The sequence below is a fragment of the Perognathus longimembris genome, chromosome 6 (assembly GCF_023159225.1).
Source record: "Perognathus longimembris pacificus isolate PPM17 chromosome 6, ASM2315922v1, whole genome shotgun sequence".
Classification (NCBI taxonomy): domain Eukaryota; kingdom Metazoa; phylum Chordata; class Mammalia; order Rodentia; family Heteromyidae; genus Perognathus; species Perognathus longimembris.
Window position 1 is genome coordinate 5,015,704 of NC_063166.1, and position 5,104 is coordinate 5,020,807.

A 5,104-nucleotide genomic window follows, 5' to 3' on the forward strand; every position below is an offset into this window, starting at 1 on the left:
GGAACCCCACGCACGAGCAGTCCTTCCAGGAACCCCACTCGCGAGCAGTCCTTCCGCGAACCCCACTCGTGAGCAGTCCTTCTGCGAACCCCACTCTTGCCCGCGCCCCTCGCGGAATGCCACACGTGTATAGTATTTAAGTGAAACTCAACCCCCACGCCCAACCTCGCTGTCTATATTGTAAAATAGAATTGTGAAGAGGCTTTCGCCTTGGGCCACGGGCTGCAAAGATGAGCTTTGCTTCAAATCCTATGTGAGCAGAGCTAGCACCTTGGAAATGCTTCCGTGAATGCTAAGAAGAAGGGAAAGAAGGAGAAAGGGAGGTGATGACGGGGGAGGGAGAGAGCGAGGGGGAGGAAAAGGTGGAGGGAGGGAGGCAAAGAAGGAAGAAGGGGAGGAAGGAAGGAAGGAAAGAGGAAAGGTAAGGAAGGAAAGAAGGAAGGGAGGGAAGGAAGAAGGGAAAGGAAAGGAAAGGAGAATGAAAACATTCGTAAGGAACACATTTTAAATGTCCATGTTGCTGACCTCATACAGTCACTCAGAGCCTACAACATTGAGAATATAATATAAATATAGGGTTCAAAACATAGAAATGGAACATAAGCCAGGAAGAATGAGTTGAGCTTCTTTTCGATATTTTCCTAGCTAGGAAGGAAAAAAAGAGAGAAATATGGTGGAAAAGACAGGGAAGAAAGCCCATTTCAGGGTGCTTTCAGTTGACACTAATATTTCTGAGCACTGTTTCTCCTGATGTGGAGCAATGCATACATTCCCATGTACCTTTCTGTGTCAAGGTCACCGCCAAGGGCAGTCGGTGAGTATGCGCAAGACCTGTGGGTACCCTTGACTGATCTGTGGACATCCAACCGATGGCTCATTTTTTTTTATATAGTTTATCAGGAAAGCTTTATATTTTAGTTCAGTCATCTTTTGACAACAAATATATACATATATATTTTTATACTCAGTCATTGACAAATTTGTTATGTTGCACTGAAAACAGATCGCAGCTGTGTTCGACATAGGAGCTCTAACCAGGTACATCTCTGTGCATTGTAGAATAGACACTAATAATCTCATAGCCTTGTACATTCATGTTGTTGTTTTTGTCTCTGTGGATCCGACCCCGCACGGTGTACTTTACAGTTCCCTCTGATGGATCTTTCTCAGTCTTCAAGATCCCAGACCAATATACATTAAGAGTCTTGTCTGGTCTCATTTGATTTTTGTTTCAACCACTTGAAAGCTTCTAGCTGTCCTGTACTCTGCATGAAACTTTGCCTCGGTGAGTGAGAGGCAGAATGTTTCCCAAAGATTAGATTGTGAAGTGTGTGTGTGTGTGTGTGTGTGTGTGTGTGTGTGTGTGTGTTTATGTCTTGTCTCTAGGGGTATGTGTATATGCGTGTGCTTTTCATGAAAAGACCAAATTGTTACGAAAACCCTCTCCACAGGAGAATGTTCTTCCCTTTGGTTTTAGTTTCTAAATTCTGCTTCTGCCTCCCTTGGGGTGGACAGATAAAGCGCATTGCACTGGAAGCCAATGGACTCCATTTCTCCCCGCTCACCTCCCTGTCCCAGCGGAATGGGTCTTGATCCCAAGTCACTGAAGGAAAGGAGACTGTGAGTCTATAAATGTGGCCACGTCCCTCGAGGAGTGCTCCCGCCCTGGCGCCGAGCCAGCCGGAGCCGCCAGCTCCAGGGATGAGAGGCTTAGACTAGAAAAAGCACGGCTGGAAGTTAGGTCTGACTCCTGGACTGGATCCAGATGGCGGCCGGCGAGGTGGCCCAGAGCCAGCAGAGCCATCCTGACCTGAGGGGAGCCCGGGGGGAGGTGGAGGCAGAGGTCGCCTCCGATCCAAACTGCGAGGGAATAGGCCTCGCGGCTCAGGCTGCCCGTACCACCCGTCTCAGCGGGCCAAGGCTGTGTATGCCCTTCCAGCAGGAAGAGCACAGCCATTAAGGCAACTGGTTGCTTCGGAGGTTGTGATGGGGGCTCTCACCCCAAGGCGGTCAACGGACACCCCAGCAGAGTTCACTGGCAATTTCCCGAGCCTGGCCCCATCCATCCACCTTCTGCATGAGTCGACCCCCTTCCTCCCCCCCCCCGCCCCCACTGTTGCTGAGACATCCATGGAGAGAGAAGTCAATAAACCGAGGCTTGGGGTGTCTGTCGCTAAAAGCAAGAAATGCTCGTGGGGTGATCAGAGCTTTCTATAGAGACCAGCACCTGGGTCCTGGGCTGGTGACCTGCAGAAGATATTTGTTGATGAGAGAGATGCTTTTACTTCTTTTTGCTCAAGGCTAGCACTCTGCCACTTGAGTCACAGCACCACTTCTGGCCTTTTCTATATAAGCGGTGCTGAGGAATCAAACCCAGGGCTTCATGTATACGAGGCAAGCACTCTTGCCACTAGGCCATATTCCCAGGCCCTGGGAAAGATGCTAAGTACCGGTCAATGTAGATGATCTGGAGAGATTTGGGATGGATGGTGGGGCGCGTGGAGCAGGAGAGCCCAGCCATGTAGGGAGACGGAGGAAGCTCTGGTCCTAGGACTGCCACGCAAGGTGGACTACGTCTTACTTAGGAACTGTGATATGGTCATAAATAAACATCCCCTTGCTGTATCCCAGAGAGAGAGAGAGAGAGAGAGAGAATGCAGGTTCACTCCTCGAGAGTCCACAGCAAAGGCGGAAACTACAGCAGACCTCCCTGTCTTATCGGTGTCTCTTCAAAGCAACCAGTTGCTTGGAAATGACCTACAACTATGTCTTGGTATACAACTAACTACGTGTTGTAACACGTTGCTAACAATAAAGCATCTAACGGTGTCCTGAGCATGTTTGTATAAGCCATCTGCTCTTCTGGTAAATACAGCTGCTGTTCCCAGTGACCCCCCCACCTCCAATGTTGGTACTGGGGTCTGACCTCAGAACCGGGTGGGCACTGTTCCTTAGCTTTTCACGCAAGGCTTGTGCTCGACCACTCGAGCCACAGCTCCACCTCTGAGGTTGGGGTGGTTGGTTAGAGGTGAGACTTTCCTGCCTGGGCTGACTTCGAGCCTCCAGCCTCAGCCTCCAGAGCAGCTAGGCTTTCGGGTATGAGCCACCGGGGCTCGCCCGTTCTTCCTCCTTTATCTGCACAGGTGGAGAAGGAAGACTGTCCATGCTGGGCCCCTCTGCAGAAACAGGGCCTGGGGGAGCGGATGGAGGTGAGAGGCACTTCCGGCCCTGGGAACCATTCCTGTATCCCACCAGCGGAACTATTCTGGTGCCTATTCAAAGCTAAGCGCACCCACGCCCAGAGGGCTGGGGAGGGGGGGGCGAGGGGGGGCTGGCTGGCCTGGGGCGCGGGAGAACAGCCGTTCCGCACCACTTCCCTGGGCACCCCACAAAACCCAACCCATGACTCCCCAGCCCCGCCTTCCGGCATCCGCCACCCTGCCCCACCCCATCGTCCTGGGGAGAGGTGCTGGATCTTGATTAATGGAGGACAACTGTGCATCCATTTGCTGTCTCCCCCTTCCCTCCCCTCCCCTCCCCTCCTCTCCCCTTCCCCCTGGCACAGTGAGCAGTTTCCCATGCCCCAGGCGAGCTCTCACAGCTGGCCTTAGCCAATGTTGTCTGAGGGATCTCCAGCTGTGAGCTGGCCAGCCTTGGCCCTGGGCCCCAGCAGCCCGCTTGCATCTCCTGAGGTCCGAGCGCCCCCTGGTGGACGGGAGGGATGGCAGCTCCTCCTCCTCCTCCTCCTCCTCCTCCTCCTCCTCCTCCTCCTCCTCCTCCTCCTCCTCCCTCCCTCCCTCCCTCCCTCCTCCTCCTCCATGGTATCTACCCATTGGAGGGCACCATAGAGAGAAGGGGACGCCTCTTCATCCTCATGGGCCTTCTCTGGAACGCGACTGCTTAAAGGTCTCCCTGAGTGTTTTGTACCAGTCTTCAAAGTTCTCTTTGGTCATAAAAGCCCAGGTCCCCTAAAACTCTCCCCCATCACAGTCCTGTGTGGAGGAGGACGTCGCGAAGGCCAGCCCCCGGGGGCAAAGGCCGCGGGCCCCTCCTCAGCGGCGCTGAGTGAGCCCCAGCAGGCTTGAAACCGTCCTCCTCCAGCTGCAAGAGCCACCGGATCCGTCCCACAGGGGGAGGCGGAGGCTGGGGGAGCCGGCCGTCCCGAGCTCGAGCTCGCACGCGTGCACAGGCCGGGAGAGGGTGAGGCAGGTGCACCTCGCGTTCGAGGCTGGCGTGGGCTACCTACCTCGCGAGACCTAGCTCTGTCCTCCAGTGCTCGGTGTCCGCTCCACAGCGCCCACTACAGGTCACTACAGGCACCGCCCGGGCCCTTCTGCTGCCTGGGCCTTAGCTTCTTCTCCTTACGCCACGCCCATCTTGGAACTCCCTTGCCCAAGCTAGCTTTCATTTCCTTGAGAACGGGGGTGGGGGGGGCAGGGGGGGAGACAAAATGCGGCTGGGGATACTTTTCAAAAACTCTACCTGATACCTTGTTTATAATACACATATTTACAGCATCATACATCCTGTACCTAAACAGTCTATGAAATATACTTAACTATTTAAAAATCGGAGACGAGGGTATTGGACGTTCCCACCCCAACCCCTAACACGCGCACACACACACACACACACACACACACACACACACACAGAATACCAGGCACAAAGGAAATCCTACATGTGTATTTATTAAAGCCATCTCCTAAGAATCAGTGGAAGAAGCAGCTCTCCAGAGGAATCTTCCTCGCAAATCCTTAACAAGGTGTTGAACGGGAGCCGCTCTGCTGCCCTCCTGCCCGTTCCACCGTGCTCCTCTGAGGTGGAGGAGAAGAGCGGCCGGGGCTTACGCTCTGCTGTAAAGACGGTCAGGCGAGCCAGTGGTTCCTGCTCAATTAAGCGTGGAGGGCGTGGTGGTAGGACACGCGTGCAGGTACATTGCGGGCGCCTGGCTGGATCACAGGACAAGGCGAGGGCCCAACAAGGGACACACACACACACACACACACACACACACGCACACACACGAGTCCAGAGGCCCGGCTCCTCCTCTGCTGGCTGTGGGAAGGAAGGTCTGCGCGGAAGAGGAGCCTCAGCCGGCCAG